Source organism: Myxocyprinus asiaticus, chromosome 21, assembly GCF_019703515.2.
Source record: "Myxocyprinus asiaticus isolate MX2 ecotype Aquarium Trade chromosome 21, UBuf_Myxa_2, whole genome shotgun sequence".
Lineage (NCBI taxonomy): Eukaryota > Metazoa > Chordata > Actinopteri > Cypriniformes > Catostomidae > Myxocyprinus > Myxocyprinus asiaticus.
In genome coordinates, this window is record NC_059364.1 from 39,216,932 (window position 1) to 39,241,577 (window position 24,646).

General features: G+C 43.2%; 2 protein-coding genes across 4 annotated transcripts in view; both read left to right on the forward strand.

Moving 5' to 3' along the window:
• LOC127412406 (prosaposin-like) overlaps positions 1-24,646 on the forward strand; it is a 245,168-nt gene that overhangs the window by 39,538 nt on the left and 180,984 nt on the right. The gene's annotated exons all lie outside the window — the stretch shown is intronic.
• The window catches only part of LOC127412411 (synapse differentiation-inducing gene protein 1-like), a 55,001-nt gene continuing 54,496 nt past the window's right edge, over positions 24,142-24,646 (forward strand). For all 3 annotated transcript variants that reach the window (XM_051648741.1, XM_051648742.1, XM_051648740.1), the window contains exon 1: positions 24,142-24,459. The gene's annotated coding sequence lies outside the window, so the exon portion shown is untranslated. The remainder of the gene's footprint in view (positions 24,460-24,646) is intronic.

The following is a 24,646-nucleotide window of genomic DNA, read 5'->3' on the forward strand; positions in this document are numbered from 1 at the left end:
GCCTCCTTGACCCCTCCAAAGGTGGTGCTGCTTTGTCATTGCTCCACTTTCATTACATGGAAAAATGGCCATGTATATTCTTATAAATGCATGTTTGGAATAACATGAGGGTGAGCAAATGATGACAGATGACAGAAAATAATGTTTTGGGTGAACTATGCATTTTATGCCTTGATATTCTTTACAGAAATATATTAGAGTTCATGATATAAGAGTACATGATGACAGAATTTTCATTTTTGGGTGAACTAATCCTCAATTAAAGGTTTTTACAATAATTTTCACACAATACACTCATTCCACCATAACACAGAAAACATTCACAGCCATTAAAACCACTTCATTGTTAATATCACAATAACTTTAAAAACACAACATACTACTGGCATTACAAGATCAATGAAAGTATCTTTTTTCTGAAGTGTCCTGGATTTGTATAGAAACCAGATTTCCTTTACAAAACATATATGACCTCTTTATTGTGTTGCATGCACTGCAATACATTTCAGTACAAGAGTCATTTCTTAAAATTCAGTATGCCTAACATTTTCATTTTATTGAATTTTATTCATTTATTTATTTTTTGTTAATGATAAGTCATGAAACATCAGTAACTCCAATACTGTAAAACAAAATCCAAAAAGTGTCAACACATATCCATACAACATATTCTTCTGCAAACAGATTGGTACAGATGTGGAAACATCCTGAAACATGTAATCAAAATGGATCCTTTTTTAATTACACTATCATCAACATCAGACTGAATGACCTTGTGATAAACGTGGGGAGGAATCTCTTGGCCTGCCTGATCCATCTCTGTCAGCCATGTTCACATATTACAGTACAAAGATGACCTCATGTGAATAGATTGTAATGAAACCGATACAGTAAAGCAGGGTAACACTGTAGTTACACTGCACAATTAAATTCTTTATGTATCCACCAATGTTCAGCAGTAATATTGTGGAGCGGGACATGGTCATGTGTCTGTCACTGGGGAGAGAGGAAGCGGTAAGGGCCATCGCCTGGTGATTAATGATACGTAACACCTGTGTCTCGTTACAGTGATGACAGAGATGGGCTTGAAAAGGCCGCTGAGAATGCCAGTGAGGGAGAGAGAGTCCCAGTCGCACAGACCTGACATTCTGTGAAGCTAAACGTTTCTGAACTTAAATATTTAGGAGTTTATGTTGTCTCTTATGACTAAAGCTAAAGTAGATACCTTGTTGTGAAGCTGAAGAGTAAACACCCTGCTGTGAAGCTGAAAAGCCAAAGACTGTTTGTTAGACTGGGAAGAACCATTAAAGCTTAATTTACCTGGATTGCCACCCCGCTTCCTGCTTCCTTATTGTTGAATCCTCTACAAATATATAATACAATAAATAAATCACAAAATATAAGAGAATAGACAAGAAATAGAAAACTAGTAAATATAAAACTACTATACAGTTGTGCTCAAAAGTTTGCATACCCTGGCAGAAATTGTGAAATTTTGGCATTGATTTTGAAAATATGACTGATCATGCAAAATAACTGTCTTTTATTTAAGGATAGTGATCATATGAAGCCATTTATCATCACATAGTTGTTTGGCTCCTTTTTAAATCATAATGATAACAGAAATCACCCAAATGGCCCTGATCAAAAGTTTACATACCCTTGAATGTTTGGCCTTGTTACAGACACACAAGGTGACACACACACAGGTTTAAATGGCAATTAAAGGTTAATTTCCCACACCTGTGGCTTTTTAAATTGCAATTAGTGTCTGTGTATAAATATTCAATGAGTCTGTTAGCTCTCACATGGATGCACTGAGTAGGCTAGATACTGAGCCATGGGGAGCAGAAAAGAACTGTCAAAAGACCTGCATAACAAGGTAATGGAACTTTATAAAGATGGAAAAGGATATAAAAAGATATCCAAAGCCCTGAAAATGCCAGTCAATACTGTTCAATCACTTATTAAGAAGTGGAAAATTTGGGGATCTCTTGATACCAAGCCAAGATCAGGTAGACCAAGAAAGATTTCAGCCACAACTGCCAGAAGAATTGTTCGGGATACAAAGAAAAACCCAAAGGTAACCTCAGGAGAAATACAGGCTGCTCTGGAAAAAGACGGTGTGGTTGTTTCAAGGAGCACAATATGACGATACTTGAACAAAAATGAGCTGCATGGTCGAGTTGCCAGAAAGAAGCCTTTACTGTGCCAATGCCACAAATGACAACACCTTGACACGCCTCACAGATTCTGGCACACTGTAATTTGGAGTGACGAGACCAAAATAGAGCTTTATGGTCACAACCATAAGCGCTATGTTTGGAGTGGGGTCAACAAGGCCTATAGTGAAAGCTGTGAAGCATGGTGGTGGCTCACTGATGTTTTGGAGGTGTGTGAGAAAATTGATCTCAAGATGAATGCAGCATGTTATCAGAAAATACTGGCAGACAGTTTGCATTCTTCTGCACGAAAGCTGCACATGAGACGCTCTTGGACATTCCAGCATGACAATGACCCTAAGCACAAGGCCAAGTTGACCCTCCAGTGGTTACAGCAGAAAAAGGTGAAGGTTCTGGAGTGGCCATCACAGTCTCCTGACCTTAATATCATCGAGCCACTCTGGGGAGATCACAAACGTGTGGTTCATGCAAGACGACCAAAGACTTTGCATGATCTGGAGGCATTTTGCCAAGACAAATGGGCAGCTATACCACCTGCAAGAATTTGGGGCCTCACAGACAACTATTACAAAAGACTGCATGCTGTCATTGATGCTAAAGGGGGCAATACACATTATTAAGAACTAAGGGTATGAAGGCTTTTGAACAGGGGTCATTTCATTTTTTTCTTTGTTGCCATGTTTTATTTATGATTGTGCCATTCTGTTATAACCTACAGTTGAATATGAATCCCATAAGAAATAAAAGAAATGTGTTTTGCCTGCTCACACATGTTTTCTTTAAAAATGGTACATATACAGTTTTACCAATTCTCCAAGGGTGTGCAAACTTTTGAGCACAACTGTATATACGGTTACACAAATATACACAATTATATATGTACAGAGGTAGTATGGAAGGTAGAATTATTACATTCAGTTTACAAAATGATATGATATTTATATGCAAATATATATGCAATATATGCTCAGTCTATATAGTGTAAATGTTCATGTATGTAATGTGCAAATGTTGATGTTCATGTATGTATTGTGTAAAGTCCAATATAGTGTGGGATGGTCTACAATCTCTCAGTATAAAGCCTAATTGTTTTTCATTATATTTATAGATAATTTGTTTATATATGTTTGGCCCCATTTTTATGTTCTTATTTTTCATCACCTCCCCTTCAACCACTTGTCATATGGAGACACTTTCCAATCTCAAATCCTGCCCCACATGTTCTCTTGTTGAATATTCTTTTTCACTCTGAAATATGTGACATTACGGAATGTTAATGGGTTTACATCTCTGACGTGCACTCATGAGAGGGATGATGTAAGCTCGTTGGTAAGGTCACGCGTCACGTGGTGGAGGAGTCAGGAAGCACGTCATTGTTTACATTGTTTTTTTTAAAATTATTATTTGGAAATGATTTTTTAAATTTGTATTTTTTATTTTATATTGTTTTTAAATTGTTTTGGACTGTTTTGGTTTGTGAACGACACAAGTTTCTCTTGTAAACAATGACGCGCTTCCTGACTCCTCCACGTGATGCGTGACCTTACCAACAAGCTTACGTCATCCCTCTCATGAGCGCATGTCACAGAGATGTACAGAAGTGAACATTTGTAGTTAAAAAGTATATAAGTATTGTTTTGTTTCTAAAAATAATCAATTGTTTGCGTTCAGAAGACCTTTATTTGTCGACTGGAGTCGATTATTTTGATGCACCCTAAATATGCATTTTGGACCGTCAAAAAATGGAGGACATTCACTTGCATTGTTTAGAGGTAGAGGCCTGAAATTAAATCCTAAAAGTCTTAAATTCTGTTTTGATGAAGAAAGAAACTCAGATACATCTTGGATGGCCTGAGGGTGAGTAAATTATCAGCAAATTTTCATTTTTGGGTGAACTATACCTTTAACCTTCCCAATCATAAATAAATGTAATGAAGCCCACCTGCCCACATTGCTTGAAAAACTTTTTAGTTAAGGGTCAATATTAACTCTAACTAAGTCACACAAATTTGCTGGGAATAAAATACCCAAATACTTAATGCCCTGTTTGGGCCACTGGAAGGCACCCGGCTGAAAAGCCATTACCGGGCAGTACGCTGTCAGAGCCAAAGCTTCAGATTTAGACCAGTTATCTCTGTATCCCGAGAACTTAGAAAAGGAATGAATAATTCTGTGGAGGCAAGGCATAGATCTAGTAGGGTCGGAGACGAATAATAAAATATCATCTGCGTAAAGCAAAAGCTTATGCATCACACCTCCCGCCACTTCCCCTGGAAAATCATCCTCCTTTCTTAACGCGGCTGCTAATGGTTCCAAGGCAAGACAGAACAATAATGGGGAAAGAGGGCAACCCTGACGGGTGCCCCTATCCAAAGTAAAATGATCTGAAATTAATCCATTTGTTTGTACCACCGCTACCGGGTGTCTATAAAGTAACTTAATCCAAACAATAAAAGTATTCCTCAACCCGTACATTTCCAAAATCTTAAAAAGAAAATCCCATTCTACCATATCAAACCTTTTCGGCGTCAAGTGAGATGGCAGCGACCGGAGTCTGATCATTCGCCACTGACCACATGATATTGATGAAACGCCTAATGTTATCAGAAGAGCTACGGCCCCGAATAAACCCCACCTAATCTATATGTATAAGAGATGTCATAACTTTACTTAATCGGTTAGCCAACATTTTTTAAAATATTTTAAAGTCTAGCTGGATCAGGGAAATTGGACGGTAACTCTTACACTCGCTTGGATCTTTGTCCTTTTTAAGAATCAGACTGATCCGGGCTTGTGTAATGCTTTTCATTCTTTAATGATTCCGTATAAACTAGCAAAAGTGGAGCCAATTCTGGCCCCAGAGCCTTGTCTGTAGGCAAGACCTTAATTACCTTGCTAAGATCCTCCAAGTTTATCTCAGAATCAAGAGAATTGTTTTGCTTAGCCATCAGTTTAAGAAGTTCTAATGGTTCCACAAAATTTCAAACTATAGAGATCAAGATAGAATTCTTTAAAAGCATTATTAATATCAATGGCCGAGGTAAATATTTCACCACCAGCAGATTTCACTGAGGGAATGGTAGAAAAAAACACTCTCTGTTTTATATATCTAGCCAGAAGTTTACCTGCCTTGTCCCCTGACTCAGAGTATGACTGTCTTGCCCTGAATAACCAAAACTCCACCTTCCGTGACAAAATAGTATTATATCTATATTTCAATCGGGTCAATTCTCTGAGGCCATCAGACAACATTCGGCACTTCAGCTCTGCCTCGGCACTTTTAATATTCTCTTCCAACTCCATGAGTTCTCGTGCTTTGGATTTTTTGGTGAATGAGGCATACTGGCCTCAAAGAACCGCCTTAAGTGCCTCCCAAGCCACACCCACAGAGGATAAGGGGACTTTCACCTGATTGGAATCAAGATGGCGCCGAGTATGGCTGCTGCGTTGCGAGCTCCGACACAACATAGCAATGTTTTGTTTGTTTTGTTTACAATTCTTATGTTTTTTGTCTTGGATGTTGTCTGCCTCATTGTCTACGACAGACAAACACTTTTGGACATTGGTTCAGCGATCTCACACCGAAAACCGGACTTCACATTCCTCAATGCCGACCCGCTGTTTACAAACACGCCAGCGGAGCCCTTTGTCTGGGCAGCACGGCTGCGGAAACGCAAGAGGAAAAGGGGAAACAGAGCCGGCGTTCTCATCAGAGTAAGACGCCGCGCAAATCGACCCCCGCTACCCACTATTCTACTGGCAAATGTTCAGTCTCTGGATAACAAGCTCTGCGAGCTGAAAGCGCGGATCTCTTTCCAACGAGAGACGAGGGACTGCTGCATTATCTGCCTAACAGAAACTTGGATGTCTGCGGAGATTCCAGACTCAGCCATTGAACCCGCGGGGTTCTCCATGCACCGAGCGGACAGAGCGAAAGACCTCTCAGGTAAAACTAGAGGAGGTGGTGTATGTTTTATGATCAACAAATCCTGGTGTGATCAGAGGAACGTACATTCCATCAAGTCTTTCTGTTCTCCTGATCTGGAATTTCTTATGCTTCTGTGTTGACCATTCTGGCTACCGAGGGAATTCACAGCGGTCATTATCACAGCTGTGTACATCCCGCCACAAGCCAACACAGACCGGGCACTCAAGGATCTGTATGGGATTAGAAGTGAGCAGGAAACCGCGCACCCTGAGGCCGCGTTCATTGTGACCGGGGACTTTAATAAAGCCAGTTTAAAATCAGTCGCACCAAAATATCACCAGCACATTAGTTTCAACACACGAGGGGACTGGGTTTTGGATCATTGCTACTCACCGTTCCGGGATGGCTACAAATCCCTCCCCCGCCCACCATTTGGCAAATCGGACCACTCTTCCATTCTGCTTCTGCCCGCTTACAGGCAGAAATTGAAACAGGAAGCACCCACCCTCAGAACGATCCAGTGCTGGTCGGACCAATCAGACTCTACGCTACAGGACTGTTTTGATCACACGGACTGGGAGATGTTCCGGTCCGCCTCTGATGACGACATCGAGCTTTACGCTGATAGCGTAATGTGTTTCATCAGAACGTGCGTAGAGGAAGTGATTCCGACCAGAACTGTGCGAATCTATCCGAATCAGAAGCCGTGGATCAATAGCGATGTTCGCGCGGCACTTAATGTGCAGACCTCTGCTTTTAATTCCGGGAACGCGGAGGAGCATAAACAAGCCAGTTATGCCCTCCGAAAAACTATCAAAACAGCAAAACGCCAGTACAGGAGCAAGATTGAAGGACAGTTTAACACCACCAACTCTAGAAGCATGTGGCAGGGAATTAACATCATCACGGACTTTAAAGGGAATAAAAACTCCGCCATGAACACCGCTGCCTCTCTACCGGATGAGCTAAATACTTTTTATGCTCGTTTCGAGGGAAATAACACCACCCTCGCGGAGAGAGCTCTCGCGGCTGAAGCTACAGAGGTTAGTTCACTCTCCGTCTCTGTAGCGGACGTAACTCGATCCTTCCGACGGGTGAATATCTGCAAAGCCGCGGGTCCAGACGGCATTCCGGGCCGCGTCATCAGAGCGTGCGCGAACCAGCTGGCTGGTGTTTTTACGGACATTTTCAACCTTTCCCTCTCTTTGTCTGTGGTCCCCACATGCTTTAAAACATCCACCATTGTGCCTGTTCCAAAACAATCAAAAATAACTTGTTTAAATGACTGGCGTCCTGTTGCTCTGACCCCCATCATCAGCAAATGTTTTGAGAGACTAATCAGAGATTACATCTGCTCTGTCTTGCCACTCAATCTTGACCCACTGCAGTTTGCTTACCGCAACAACCGCTCCACTGATGATGCCATTGCATCTACAATACACACTGCTCTCTCCCACCTGGAAAAAAAGAACACTTATGTGAGAATGCTGTTTGTAGACTACAGCTCAGCATTCAACACCATAGTGCCCTCCAAGCTAGATGAGAAACTCCGGGCTCTGGGCTTAAACAGCTCGCTGTGTAGCTGGATCCTGGACTTCCTGTCAAGCAGACGCCAGGTGTTTAGAATAGGCAGCAACATCTCCTCATCACTGATCCTCAACACTGGAGCCCCACAGGGCTGTGTTCTCAGCCCACTACTGTATTCCTTGTACACACATGACTGTGTGGCAACACATAGCTCCAATGCCATCATTAAGTTTGCTGATGACACGACGGTGGTAGGTCTGATCACTGACAATGATGAAACAGCCTACAGAGAGGAGGTGCACACTCTGACACACTGGTGTCAGGAGCACAACCTCTCCCTCAACGTCAGTAAGACAAAGGAGCTTGTGGTGGACTTCAGAAGAAAAGACAGAGAACACAGTCCCATCACCATCAATGGAGCACCAGTGGAGAGAGTCAGCAGCTTCAAGTTCCTGGGTGTCCACATCACTGGGGAACTTACATGGTCCGTCCACACTGAAGTCGTTGTGAAGAAGGCTCATCAGCGCCTCTTCTTCCTGAGACGGCTGAGGAAGTTTGGAATGAACCGCCACATCCTCACACGGTTCTACACCTGCACTGTAGAGAGCATCCTGACTGGCTGTATCTCCGCCTGGTACAGCAATAGCACCGCCCACAACCGCAAAGCACTGCAAAGGGTGGTGCGAACTGTCAAACACATCATCGGAGGTGAGCTTCCCTCCCTCCAGGAAATATATACAAGGCGGTGTGTGAAAAAAGCTCGGAGGATCATCAGAGACTCCAGCCACCCGAGCCATGGGCTGTTCTCACTGCTACCATCAGGTAGGCGGTATCGCAGCATCAGGACCCGCACCAGCCGACTCCATGATAGCTTCTTCCCCCAAGCAATCAGACTTCTGAACTCTTGATCTCTCATGATCAATATACATCAGCACTGCACTTTATTACTCTTACTCTTATATCTCACACCGGACTGTCATAAATTATATTATTATTATTATATTATGTCTCTCTTAACAACTGACTATCAACCGACAGCCTGAATGTCAATACAGTACAATACTGTACATTCTATATATATATATATATATATATATATATATATATATATACTTTTTTTATATATATATTTTAATTTTTAATTTTTATTGAATAATGTGTATCTATATAGTAAAAAAAAAAAAAAAAAAAAAAAACAGCGTATTGTATACTGTACAGTGTATGTTATTATTTGTATATTGTTGAGTGTAATTATGTGTATAACAGATGTTTAAATTGTGTTGTGTTAATTTGATGTTATTGTAAATTGGTATATGTCTCATCACTGTCACGACTGCTATGTTGATTAGAACTGCACCCAAGAATTTCACACACCATTGCACTTGTGTATATGGCTGTGTGACAATAAAGTGATTTGATTTGATTTGATTTGATAATGAGGACCAATTGGTCTCCATTTAAACACTGATTTCAGCCTTTAACATTTGTTGGAATTCAGGATTTTGCAATATGTGGCAACACCTCTAAACTCACCAGGGCGTGATCTGAGACTAAAATGTTTCCAACTGAGCAATCAACAACAGATGAAATAAGGGACTTAGATATAAAAAAAATCTATTCTAGAATAAATTTTATGGACTGATGAAAAAAATATATAGTCCCTATCATATGGGTTCAAAAGTCTCCAAATATCTGTAAGACCAAGATTTGTACACATCCTGTGAAGCATCAATGTTGCTCTAGGGGGCTTACAAACTTTTGCTTCACTATGATCAAGGACTGTGTGATGAGGCAGGCGAGGAATGAGGATCTAAATGCAGCTTTTAATGAAACAAAAGATAAACAAAGTTACTCAGAATATAACGAAACAAAACACAGGGAACCAAGCACAGAACATAACAACACATGTGAAGACTGACAAAGAAACCAGGGAAAACAGGGGCTTAAATACACATGGGCAAACAAGGGAACAAGGAATACCTGGGGAAAACAATCAGGGGAAAACCAATCATGAAAGGAAACTACAAAGGACTACAAAACTAACAGGAAACAGGAATGGGGAACTAAACAAGAATTTCAAACTAAAAGTTTAAGCACAAAAACGGGAATACGTAACAGATCCCCCCTTAAGGAGTGGATTCCAGACGCTCCATAAAAAAATTGTCCATAGGGTGTGGGGGGAAGGGGGAAACAGGCAGTTCAAGGGGCACAAGGGGAAATGGGAGCAGAGGAACAAGGCAAAGTCAGGGAGGCTTGAGACCAAGGTGGAGCCAGAGGGATGGAGAGTGAGGGCGATGCTGCAGGCTTGGAGGACCAAGCTGAAGCCAGAGGTTCAGAGGGCTGAGGTGAAGCTGGAGACCAAAGAGGCCAGAGCAGATCAGGCAGACGGCCAGGAGACCAAGGAGACCAGAGCAGATCAGGCGGACTGCCAGGAGACCAAGGAGACCAGAGCAGATCATGTGGATGACCAGGAGACCAAGGAGACCAGAGCAGATCAGGTGGATGACCAGAAGACCAAGGAGACCATGGAAGCCATGGAAGGCTGGAGCCGTGGGAGGCTCGAGGGGTGGAGCCATGGAAGGCGGAGCCATGGGAGGCTCGAGAGGTCGTGAACACTGGCAGAGATTCTGGAATGACCTCCTTGGTTGTGAACACGGGCAGAGACTCGGGAATGACCTCTGTGGTCGTGAACACTGGCAGAGACTCGGGAATGACCTCCATGGTCGTGAACACGGGCAGAGACTCGGGAACGACCTCCGTGGTCGTGAACACTGGCAGCGACTGGGGAATGACCTCCATGGTCGTGAGCACTGGCAGCGACTGGGGAACGACTTCCATGGTCGTGAGCACTGGCAGCGACTGGGGAATGACCTCCGTGGTTGTGAGCACTGGCAACGACTGGGGAATGACCTTCGTGGTCGTGAGCACTGGCAGCGACTGGGAAGAAGGTGTCCTTTTCCTTCTCCTCCTTTTCCGGACAGCTGGGAACATAGTCATGGGAGCGGACGAGGCCACAGGCATAGGTGCTGGCTCGTTGGCCGTAGCAGGCGTGGGCGCTGGCTCGTTGGCCGTGGCAGGCGTGGGTGCTGGCTCGTTGGCCGTGGAAGGTGTGGGCGCTGGCTCGTTGGCCATGGCAGGCATGGGCGCTGGCTCATTGGCTGTGGCAGGCTTGGATGAAGGTGCCGTGGAAGGCTTGGAGCAAGGAGCCGTTGAAGGCTTGGAGCAAGGAGCCGTGGAAGCAGAAGAAGACGAGGGAGCAGAAGATGCAGGTTTTGGCCCGGGGTTCCCACCATTATCCACTGTGTAATGGGATCCGCAAAGTTCCAGAGCCTTCTCCACATATTTGCAGAGTGTCAAGTGAGGATCAGCTGGAGGCATCAGTTCCTTCAGTGCACTATTCAGACCGGTCTGGAAGAAAACCACCAGAGAGCGATCTGGATAGTGCATTAAATTCGCTAGCTCTAAAAACTCACGGACGTGATCCTCAACTGGACGGTCCTCTTGCTTCAGAAGTAGAATTCTGACAGCCGCCAGATCCATTTTGGGTCAGTCTTTCTGTGATGAGGCAGGCGAGGAATGAGGATCTAAACACAGCTTTTAATGAAACAAAAGATAACAAAGTTGCTCAGAATATAACGAAACAAAACACAGGGAACCAAGCACAGAACATAACAATACATGTGAAGACTGACAAAGAAACCAGGGGAAACAAGGGCTTAAATACACAAGGGCAAACAAGGGAACGAGGAACACCTGGGGAAAACAACCAAGGGAAAACCAATCATGAAAGGAAACTATAAAGGACTACAAAAATAACAGGAAACAGGAACGGGGAACTAAACAAGAATTTCAAAATAAAAGTCTAAGCACAAAAACAGGGAATACGTGACAGACTGAGTCCATCAAAAGATTAAAGTCTCCTCCCAGTATTATATCATGAGGGGTGCTAGCCCGTAAATATTAGCCAAAATAAGACTTTGCCCCCGAATTTCTGCTAAAACAAAAATGACTCTTCCTAATTTATCTTTAATCTGTTTGAGACATTAGAATTGTAGATGCTTACTTATCAGTGTAATGACTCCCCTGCTCATACTCGAGGCAGCACTAAAGAAAACATGTCCACCCCATATCTTTCCAAATTTTTCAGCTTCCTGCAGGGAAAGATGCGTTTCTTGTAGAAACACTATATCATATTTCTTACGCTTAAGAAGAGAAATAACCTTCCTTCTTTTTATGGAGACAATCCACTCATATTAACATCTGACATTTTGACATATTAGAAAAAATAGATTGTGTGTCAAAAACAAAATTATAAAGACCACGTTCCAATATTAGTGCAACAAACAAACCCCAAACTTCCCCCGAACCAAACAAACAGAAAAAAGAAAAACGTGCGTATTAACCCCGTGCAGGACAGCGCCAACTGGCGTCCATCCCTCTAAACTCAAACAGTCCATGTACGCCTACTTGAGTTCCTGCGACAACTTTGCTGTCGGATTGCTCAAGTCCGGTGTTTCTATACAAATTCTTTGAGACAGAATTACACAACAAGAGATAATCTATAAAACAAACTCCTGCCAATAGGCAGAATAAACACAAAGAACATGTTGATTCATCCACATAACTGTCCCGAAGGTGTGTTCCTCCACAAAACAAACTCCAGCCACTAGGCGGAACCAGCAAAAAAAAAACAAAAAGGTGCTCATTTTCCTCGGACAGTCAAATAAATGTTCAGTGAGCCGGCCCATTCGGCTGCTACATGAGTGCAACAAATGACCTAATCAATCCAATGTCTTGCAAGAAATACTCCACAAAACAAACTCCCTCCACAAAACAAACTCCAGCCGCTAGGTGGAACCAGCACAAAAAGAACAAAAAAGGCGTTCAGTTCCCTCGAACAGTCAAATGAATGTTCAGTGAGTTGGTCCATTCGGCTACAACGTGAGTACCACAAAATAACTTACTCATTCCATTGACTTTATAAAGGACATCACTTACTGGGGACATGTGAATGTTTTACGGCCATCCTTAGCATCTGTTCTCAATTTGGCCAGGAACATCAGTGCAAAAGAATTTCTTGCATTCCTTGAATCGATCACATTTCTCTCTTGTTGAAAAAATGCTGTGGTTCCTCCATGAAAGACTTCCTTTACTCCTCGCCTCGCGTAACACGAGATCTTTATTGGATGATCTCAGAAATTTAGCCAGAATTGATCGGGGCCTGTCTCCCTCAGCGGATTTCCAGCTTATGGCCTGTTATGTCGAGCAGACTCGGAAAGAGCCTGTCCAGGAATTTCACCATATCCTCACCCTCTTCAGCCTCAGGAATTCCAACAACATGGACGTTATGGCTACAGTTCTCCATATCCTCCAACTTCTCACAGATGCGCTCCAAATCCATCTTGGTCACTAGCAGATTAGCAGATAATTCCCTCTCCGATGACTCCAGATAATCGATCCGTTTCTTGACATATAGTGTCAAATAACAGGACGGTTACTGAGATTACGCGAGTAGTATTCGGCTGGTCATGTGATTCTGACATGGCATCCCCATGTGCGGACCCTCTACATGTAGAATAAAACAGCTTTTATGAAGTTATTGATATGACTTGAGTCTTCATTTTAATGTGAGTGGTCATGATTTCCTACATATCTTGCAAAATTACAATTAATGTCTTTAGGAGTTAAACTTTTTTAATGAGGAAAAAAATAATGAGTGTACCTAAAAGGACATTTTTAAGAGATGAAAAAGACTGTAAGACTGGATATATATACAGTATATACCATACCCTTGGTCAAAAAACAACACCACATCCAATTCCATGTCTTCTACATCTCAACAAAAACCTTCAACCAGGAATCAAGAAATTCAAAGAGTAATCAGATGAAAATATTCCCTTCCAATCCTAACCACAAAAACAACAAGATAACAGTTTTCTTTTTTGGAACTGTAGCAAGCAGCTGGGGAAAAGAGAACAGACACGGATTACGACTTTATTGTCAATAAAAGTGAATGTGGAGATCGGTGAACTGGTGCACTGTGAAGAGTGGTGGCTGCATATCCAGTGAGCAGTCAGAGGCCTTCCATGATGTGGGGTAAGTGTCGTCTCTGTGTACATGGGCAGCGCCGGTGGGAAATCTTCCTAGGCGATTCTCAATCATTCTCGAGAAAGAGCCGTCAAGCTGTGTGTGGTGATGGGGGGTGTGTGCTATGATTAGTGTTGCCAGGGGTGACGTTAGCTGAGGCATCGGTAACTCGCCACATCCCCCCATCTTTGAGACATCCTACATCTGCTGTAGTGAGAAGCAGAGGTTAGTTTGGGGGGGGGGGGTGTTTTCCTTTACCAGACCTGATCTTGCACAGAACATCCTGGAGAGACTGCCTGTATTCCCATTGACTGCGTTTGCTGACCCAGCCCGAAGTCACACCACAAAGTAGAAATCCTGGACGGCCAGAAACCATTGGGTAATCCTTACGATGAAGGTCACCAGATGTTCTTCTCTGTTGATCGGCTCATAGTCACGTGTTGGAGATGTCTGTCTGGAGGGTGAAGTGCAGCGAGAAGTCTGGGGCATGCAGTATTGGGGATGATGTCAGGGCAGTCTTCAGCCATTGGAAGGCCGCCTCCAACTCTGGGTTCCACTGCACCTTTTCCGCTGCCCTTTTCTGGTCAGATCTGTCAATGGGCAAGCCACAGAGGAGAAACCTGGAATAAAACAATGATAATAACCCGCTAACCCCAGAAAGGCACGTACCTGAGTTTTGCTGGTTGGTCGTGGGAAATTTTGGATTGCCACCACCTTATCCTCTTGAGGCAGAATCAGTCCATGGCTGATGCGGTACCCCAGGTAGCGTACATCTGATAACCTGAGGTGGCATTTCCAGGGGTTAGTGGTTATTACAGCCCATCGCAATGCCGACAGCACCTCCCAGAGCTGGGTCATGTGGTCCTACCAACTCTCCAAGTGGACGACTACATCATCCAGGTAGGCGGCAGTGTAGTTCTGATGGGGGCGCAGGATGATATCCTTCATGTGTTGGAACATGGTGGGCGCCACGTGCGGCCCAAAGGGAAGGACCCAGTACTGCCAGTGTCCCGAGGGGGTGTTAAACGCCATCTTCTCCTTGGCTTGGAGGGAGAGCGGGACCTGCCTATAACTTTTTGTGAGATCCAAGGTGGAGATATAGTGGGTCCTTCCCTACCATTCAACCAGTTCGTCCACTTGGGGCATGGGGTAGCTGTCAATCTGAGAAATCTCATTTACCTTCCGGAAATCATTACAAAACCGGAGGTTGCCATTGGGCTTCGGGAACATGACGATCGGGCTGGACCATGGCCTTTTAGAGGGCTCAATTACTCCTAGCTTGAGCATCCTCTGTACTTCCTCCTCTATGGCCTGTTGGCGAGACTTAGGGACTCGGTAGGGCCGCTGCCACATGACAACTCCTGGTGGAGTTTGTATGTCATGGATTATTGTGGTGGTCCACTTGGGGAGATCGGAGAAGACATCCATGAATTGATGGACCAGGGCCTTCTGTTCTTGGTGTTGGTGGGCTGAGAGTTGGTCGCCCAGGTCCACGACAGGGTCCTCACCCTGGGCCAAGAGGGTGATCTCACAATGCTCCTCCACCCAGTATTTCAGGAGGTTGACATGTTAGATCTGGTGAGACCTTCGTCTCCCAGGTTGGCGCAGCTGGTAATTGATGGCTCCCCCTCACTCCACCACCATATGGGGCTCCTGCCAGGATGCAAGAAATTTAGAAAAAGCATTATGAACCAAGACAAGGACCCGGTTGCCTGGGTGGAATTACGTGGCTGCACCGGCCGATCGTAAAGTCATTGTTGGGCATGCTGGGACTCTACTAGGTGTTCTCGAACCAGAGGCATGACCTTCTCTATCCGCTCTCTCATGCCCCACACGTGCTTGATGACAGAGCGATGTGGGAAAGGCTGTTGTCCTCAATACTCCTGGGCAATGTCTAGTAGGCCCTGGGGTTGTCGGCTGAAGAGGAGTTCAAAAGGTGTGAATCTTGTGGAGGCTTGCGGTACTTCTCGGATACCGAAGAGCACGTACAGGAGCATGAGGTCCCAGTCACGGCCATCCTTAGCCACAACCTGTTTCAGCATTCTTTTGAGGCTTTGATTAAACTATTCCACTAGGCCATCAATTTACACAGATTGGCCATCAGCCGGGAGATGAAGGGAGTTCCCTGGTCCATCAGAATCTCAGATGGGATACCCACACGGCTGAAAAGCATGATGATCTCCTTCGCAATAGCAGATGATGTCATCCAGTGGAGTGGGATGTCCTCGGGGTATCTGGTAGTGTAGTCCACTATCACAAGGATATGTTCGTGGCCCCGGTCAGATTTAGTCAGCGGCCCCACTAGGTCCATGCCAATGTGATTAAATGGTGCCTCAATCACCAGGGGGGCGGGTGGTGGTTTCTGGGGTGCCATTCATTGGCACACTCCACAGGCTTGGCAGTAAAGGCGGATTTCAGCATTCATACCCAATCCTAAATGCGCTGGAGGGTGTTCTCTGGACCCAGGTGTCCAGCCATCAGGTGTGAGTGTGCCAGGGTGAGCACCATCTCTGTCTTGTCCCATGGGAGAACTAACAGCCCCTTCTCCTAGCCCCACCTGATCGCTAAACAGTACAACAAGCCATTTTTCACATCGAAGTGTGGAGAGGGATGAGGTGGGGGAAGATGGTCTTTCCCTTTGACCACTCTGACCTGCTTCCACCAGTGTTTGAGGCGGTCATCTTCACATTGTTCTCATCTGAGGGAGCTGCCAGCAGTGACCCATTGGAAGATATCAGAGAAGATTCTAGATTAGTATGTGGGGACTCACCTGCTCTCTCGCTCTCCAATGATAGGTAAGCCTGGTGACTGCGAGCCTTCCTGGCTTTGGGTGGTCCTCTCCTGTGGGTGGGTTGCTCAGCGTGATGAAGGAGCTGGACCAGCCCAGGCCAATCCCTCCCCAGCAGCAAGGGCATCGGGAGGTCTTTCATCACCCCCACCTCTACAGTCCAGGTACCAGGGGCGGTGGTAATGGAAACAGAGTGAGCGGGGACTTACCTGGTGTTGCCGTGGATGCAGGTGATAGGGAGGAGGGATCGGCCCAGTTTCCCATTCCTATCAGGTTGGGCTGGACCAAGCTCACATTGCTCACAGTGACGAGGATGGCCTGCACCTTCCTGCCATTGAGCCTGGTGGACCGAGACCTTGTTGAGATACTTGATGATGTCTCCCACTCTGGGGGAAGGAGCTGCCTCCATGGGTCTTTCATGTCTGAGCATGGATGCCCGCATTCTCCATCACTGAATGAGCAGCTGGGGAAAAGGATAACAGACACGTATTATGATTCAGCCTAGAGGGAGCTTTTATTGTCAGTAGAAGTGAATGTGGAGATCATAAACTGGTGCACTGTGAAGAGTGGTGGCTGCGTGTCCAGTGAGCAGTCGGAGACCTTCCGTTATGTGGGGTAAGTGTCAACTCTGTGTATGTGGGAAATCTTCCTGGGCCATTCACAATCACTCTCTGGAAAGAGAAAGACATCTAGCGTTATGCTTGTGCTGAGAAATTACACTCTACCTTCTGTTTCTCCTGCTGGTTTTTATATCCCCATCCTGGTAATTGCAGGATAGCCGTAAGTTGTGAGTGGTGATTGGTGATTGGGGGTGTGTGCTGTGATTAGTGTTGTCAGGGGCGATGTTAGCTGAGGCATCGGTAACTCACCACAGACCACAATCAGTTTCCACCTCTAAGACCTCCAGTGAACAAACACTTAATCAACCAAACTTCAAGACAAAATGAACACGCAGGGGCATAAGAAGAAAACCCATTTTGTCACCCATGGACCAGATCACAACATCACACAAGAGGTCGCCAGTTATCAACTTAAGTAAGACTGAATTGACTACCAAAATATCGGTACTGGAACTAAGCTTGCCCTTTATTCCCACTCTTTCGATAAGTAGTTTTGAACTTTATTTAGATCTACAAAGATTTTTTAGAGATCTAAGAAGGAAGGAATTTTTGTAAATATCAAAAGTACCTTCATCCCTCCAAAGAGTAGGAATCACACAACTGAAACATACTGTAGACTGAAAGAATGAGAATTTGAAAATCACTTAAGAAATAGGAATTTTTCCCATAAAAATATCTCCAGAGAACATCAAACAGCATTCTCTTGAAGATGGTGTACTCAGTGGTGACTTTTCCCCAGAGAATCAACATTTTTACTCAGTGAACATCCTCTTAAGGCTATTTTACATATTCTTCCAAAAATCCACAACAAACTACAGAATCCCCCTGGCAGAGCTATCGTTTTTGGGATGGGCAGTCTCACAGACAATATCTCCAATTTTGAGGACCATCTTATTAAAGCCCCTTGTTCCCCATTGAACATTTATATTAAAGCCAGTACTGAGTTTTTACTTTGTCTTAAAGATCTTCCACAACTTGACTCAGAGACAATTATGTGTAACCATGACATTGAATCTCTTTATATTAATACTGACCACAGTAAAGGACTTGATGCACTAGATCATGTTCTTGATACCAGGATGACAACAACACCATCTACAGCTTTTTTAACCAGTTTAGCCTGTTTTGTTTTAAAAAGGAACTTTTTCTTTTTCAATTATATCCCAATTCTTCCGGGAACTGCAATGTGAACAAAAATGGAAACTAGCTTTGATTACCTTTTTGTGGGCCTATTGGAAGAAAATTTATAATATAAATCACAAACAAACCCTTTTCTCTCACACATGAGAAAGAAACATTGATGATGTCTTTGTACTTTGGAGAGGCCCAGTCATAACTCTTCATGGTTTTTTACACTTTTTAAACACCAATTTTGGCAGATTCAAATGTTCTTTAACATTTAGTGCTGAAGAAATTAATTTCCTTGACATACATGCCAGGAGAAGAGGAACAAGTCTCTTTTCATCCCTCTATACAAAACCAACAGACAGAAATACTCTGCTACATGGTCAAAGTTTTCATCCTGCCTCTTTAAAAAGGATCTTGCCAATAAGCCAGCTCACAAGATTGAAACATATTTGTGAAGACAATGTGGACTACGAAACAAGAAAACAACAAATTATATTTAAATTCAAAGAGAGAAATTATAAGAATGGCTCTTAAATGCAGAACAGAATGTGCATGCAAAAAGCCATGAAAATTGCTAACATCCAGTCAAGAATTCTTCATCAAAACCAGGTCTTATATATTTGTGGCAGCAGGGGCATGGTCAAGCGTCCGTCCAGAGAGATAGAAAGTGGTAAGGGCGCTTGCACCTGAGCTAGTGTATGTTTAACACCTGTTTCTAATTCAAGTGAGTATGGGGAGAGCGGCATATAAGCAGCCACACCACCAGCAGAGGAGAGAGAGAGTCTGGCACAAGGAAGGCCACGGTGCTCCTGAAGCTGTTGCGTTTAATCTATTGTGTTAGTGAAGCTGATGTGTTTAAGTAACTACGTGCCTGTGAAGCTGATGTGTTTGTGAAGTTGTAAAGCACTCAAGTGGCCAATTAAAAGTCTTACCTGAACCTGGAATACCCACTTCCCTGTGTTCTCCTTCCCTTCTGCTGTGAAGCTGTTACACTATTGTACCTGTCATGTGTATTATGTTGGTTCATGTTTTTCATGTCTTTTATTTAGAAATTTCTAGTTCCTGTTTTATGTCATGTGGGTCCCTTGTCATGTGATTTCATGTTTCCCTCCATGTTCATGTGTCTTGTTTTCATTGGTTGATTGTCTTGTTATCTTGTTTAGAGTTCTTTGTGTTTATTGGTTATCTTTGTCATGTGTTCTCCCATGTCATGCATTTAACCTTCATGTTTTCCATGGTCCATTGTCAGGTATTGTTTGTGAATGTAACTTTGTTGGATTGTTCAAGTTTATGTCGAGTCTAATTATGCCAAGCCAAGTTTATGTTATGTCAAGTTCATGTTTATGTTTATTTATGACTGTAGTTAGGGTTTTGGATACACTGTTGGAATACATTTGCACTTGGGTTCTTTACTTCTTCATCTTCTCTGCATTGTCATTGCCAGCAGCAGCAAACATAATAAAATACCTGACTGATGCAATATGAACCCAGCAATCCAGCTTCTTCGACTTCACCAGGGGAATCGTTGCCTGGAGGATTATGCGGAGGAATTCTGCAGATTATTGGTTCCACGTTCACTGTGGTGGAGGCGGATGCTGAGTCAGAGTTCCATGACATGGCTGCCGAGTCAGAGTTCCACGACATGGCCGCCGAGTCAGTGTTCCATGACATGGCTACCGAGCTAGAGTTCCACGACATGGCCGCCGAGCCAGAGTTCCTCATCATTGTCGCTGAACTAGCACAATCTTTTGCCCTGGATCCTCAGCCTGTTTCATGCCATGTCACAGCAATGCTTCAGCCTGCTTCGAGCCATGTCACAGCAATGCCTCAGCCTGCTCCATGCCATGTCACAGCAACACTTCAGCCTGCTCCATGCCACGTCACAGCAATGCCTCAGCCTGCTCCATGTCACGTCACAGCCACGCCTGAGCCTGCTCCATGTCACTTCACAGCCACGCCTGAGCCTGCTCCATGCCACATCACAGCCAAGCCTGAACCTGCTCCATGCCACGTCACAGGCCACGCCTGAATCTGTTCCATGCCATGTCATAGACACATCTGAGCTATTGGACCTGGAGATGGTTCCTGCCCTTGTACCCACCCTATGGATGTTTCCTCAGGATTAGACAAGGGGAACTTCCGACCCTCCGAATTTGCCTAGACCCTCCGACTCTGACCCTGGACTCTGCCTTGGTTCTCCGAGCCCTCAGTCTCACCTTGGCTCTATGTCTCTTCGGCTCCACCGTGGTTCTTTGGCCAATCGGCTTCACTAGGGTCCCTTGTCCCTCCAGCTCCACCTTGGTCAGTCGGTCACCTGGCTCCACCTGAGCTCTCCAATCCCACAGCTACGCTTCGTCAATCCGAGCCTGCAGCTCCACCGGGGACCTCCTTCCCTACGGCTCCGCCTTGGTCCTCAGTCCCACCAGCTCCGCCTCTGTCCTCTGATCCCCCAGCTCCACCTCGGTCCTCCGAGCCTTGGGCGCTACCTTGGTTCTCCAAACCTCCGGCTCCACCATGGTCCTTCAAGTCATCGGCTACTCTCCGGGCACCAAGTTCCATGGTGTCGCGCTTCAAGTCTCTCAGGGCTCCGCCTTCCATGGCTCCACCCCTCAAGTCTCAAGGCTCCGCCCCTCGAGTCTCTCATGGCTCCACCTTCCACAGACATTGCCCTGATCCCATGCTTCACGCCTTGTCTTGCCAAGCCACGCTGTTATGTTAAGTTCATGTTTATGTTTATTTATGATTGTAGTTAGGGTTTTGTATACACTGGTGGAATACATTTCCACTTGGGTTCTTTACTTCTTCGTCTTAGTCTGCATTGTCATTGCCAGCAGCAGCAAATGTTACAGTACCACCTATGCCCCTAAAATTATTGAAATCAGTAAGGTGGTCAAAAAACATTGGCATGTTCTTCAGTGTGATCCATTTCTAAAAGACACATTTAAAGACCCGCCCCTCATTACTTACAAAAGAGCCAGAAACTTCAGGAACAAAGTAATGAGAGCTCATGTCCCAAAGGAGTTTGCAACAAATACTCTCACAGGAAAAGCTCCTCTTGGAAACTTCAAATATGGTAACTGTATTAACTGTCAGTGTACAAGAAATTTAGTTTTTAATCATCCTGTATACAAAAACAGTACAGGTATAAATAGTTTAATCACATGCAAAACTAAAAACGTCATATATATGATACCATGCCCCTGTGAAAAGGTTTATGTTGGGGAAACACCATGTTGCCTAAAAGACCGCATCACTGAGCACAGGAGTTCAATTAAAAGGGGTGACCTCAATAATCCTGTAGCAAGACATTTTAAAGGTGCACTCAGTAACTTTTGTCTTTGTGTCATCTTGGACTTACACTGACACCTAGCGGCTTGGATGTAGTCTCATTTAAAATCAATAGTTTTCAGTTTCAGATGCCATTGTAGAAATTTAGTATTCACAGTCAGCCATGAATACTTTAATCAATGAGTGAAAGTGTCAAATAACAGGACGGTTACTGAGATTAAGCGAGTAGTATTCGGCTGATCATGTGATTTTAACGTGGCAGCCCCCATGTACAGACCCTCTCCATGTAGAATAAACGTAAACTTTTAAAATAAAAGTTAAACTTTTTTAATGAGGAAAAAATTACGGAGTGCACCTTTAAAGAATTTAACCATCCCATGTCCTTCTTGTTCCTCGGAATTCCCAACAAGAGGAGGGAATATTGATCATCTACGAAAAAAGAAGATTTTTTTCTGGAGATTTTTGTCTACTGAAATTTTTGGAAAGATTTATTTTTTATTTTTATTTTTTTTCAATGTTTTGTTAGTGGAAGGACCTGCAACACTTTGACAACAGTCCAACAAATTGAAGAGACTGTAAGTCTGCGAATAAGGTCCATTGCCTTTTCCCAGTTACATCTACATACATGTCTTCTATTTTAAAACACTGGATGGCAGTGTTGAATTTTAGATCTTTCTTTAATTTCACACATTTTTTGATTAATTTTAAAGCAATTTAAAGCTACACTATGTAACTTGTTTGTTAAAAAAAAAAACAAAATGTTATTAATGAGAGAGTGCAACAAAAATCCATTTTCCAAACCATGTCTTAATTTTACCTTAATACACTTTGATAAACCTATAATAATGATTTATATTTTAGAGCTGTCGGGACGGATTTCGCGGGAAATTGCATACATACGTCATTCGCCCGTGCATGTTCACATGTTCACGTCATATCCGTACACAGAGAAAATAAGCACTGGCTACTGTAGTGCGCGTATGTTGTGGGAGTAGCTGAAGCTGAAAGTTTGTTGTCACAACGAACGAGAAAAATTTACCATGGATCATTCAAAATAGCAAACCTCCGGGGAATCACCAGTTGTAAAAACAAAGAAACCCCGAACACAGCAGAGTCTACAAGCAAAAAGGGAAAGCGACAGAGTCTGTAATAAAACCCGAATCAACATCGGCTTGGCTTTTCAGAGGTGGCACAACTGAAAGGATTTAAAAGCGACCCAGAGATGGCTTTTTTCTTACTCAACAGGTAAGATATTTTATTGATATGGTTTATATATAGTTGTGTAATCACACACACACACACACACACACACATGTTGGTGCAGCTATCCTTATAGCTTGGACTTACATAGACATAATAATTTTTATACTGTACGAACTATGGATTCTATCCCCTAACCCTACCCCTAAATCTAACCCTCACAAAAAACTTTGTGCATTTTTACATTTTCAATTAAACATCGTCAAGTATGTTTTTTAAGCGATTTAAATTATGGAGACACTAGAAATGTCCTCATAAACCACATTTATAGCACCCTTGTAATTACCAGTTTGTAACCTAAAAAAAAGTCCTCGTAAACCACTTAAACCTGCCCCCCCACACACATTTTCTTTTATTGAATGAAAAAGAGCATTTTTCAAAATTCCTCTTGTATTTCACAGAAAAACAAAAGTAGTACGGCTCTGGAACGACATGATGGTAAGCAGCATAAATGAAAGCAGAATTGTCATTTTTGGGTGAAAAAACCCTTGAAATTTCACAGCTGACCAATTGATTCCCCACCCCCTAAACAAAAACTTTTTCCCTCTATATATATATATATATAATGTATTGTTCTCTAATATGCTGTCAATTTAATACAAAAGAAAAATTCCAGATAATATTTTAATCATTTGCTTTGACTGTAGTACAATGGAAAATCTTAAAGCAAATTATTTAATTTAGCAAACAACATGTCATCCTTATTATATCGCTCACTACTTTTCTCACAATATAAAGGGGTTTTTATACATGAAAATGTAAAACTGCCTTTATATTTTAGGAAGAGGGTCCCTCGCAAGATTTGGGTGTCTTTGGCATTAAAAAGTTTGAGAACCCCTGCCCTAACATCATGGCGAAGAGTTCTGCAGGCAAGCACCTCTCACAATTTCTTCAGAAAATTTCTATTTTCTATTTCTAAACTCTTTCTGTTTTGCAAAGACCACTTATTGCAATCTTAAATTAATAAAACAATCATCTGTTTTATATTTTATTTTACTTTATTTGACTTCAAATACACTGACGTCACAGAGTCACCAGGTCGACAGAGTATTGAACACAGGTTATTATTATTATTATTATTATTATTATTATTATTATTTTTATTTTATTTATTAGTATAATAATATGTTATAAATGATTAATGTATGTCTTTAATGCAGTGCGCACTGTTTTGTTTTATATAATGTGAAAAAAAAAAAAAAAAAACCTTGAACAGAGGCTCATAAATAGAAAACGTCCTGTTTCGTGTTATCTTTAGGACCATGCAACGTGAACGCACCGAAATATAAAGAGTGCAGATACGGCGAACGCGAGTGCATTGTAGTGCGCGGACATTCACAGTCCCTCCGTGGCATCCTCTTTCCACTGGTCTTACCGCAGTCGTGATTACACGTCTATCAAAATGCAGTATAATCGACATCGCGTCCGCATGAAATGTTTTTGGTGGTGATCTTTTTCCCCACTCATGTGATAGATGACTTCTTCAAACGAGGATACTAACTAGCAACTTTGGACTTTTATATGTTGCTCTACTCCAAAAATAACACTAATATATAAAGGAAATCGGACACGAACATTTCACCCAGACAATGAGATTATTCGTTATTCAGCATTACATTTACTGACACCTAGACCAGCTCACACTGAAAGGTAAGTTACTAGTCAGATCACGAACTTGTACAGCAAATGAACGATTGCACTAAGATGACATCAATGCATCAGAGGCTTTCTGAAACCTGGCAACAGAAACCTTTCTCTTGGTCTGTTTGTCTCAACTGACCTCTGATCTCATTCTTGCACTGATGCATTTAACGCATAGGACCATAAAGCTTGCTCG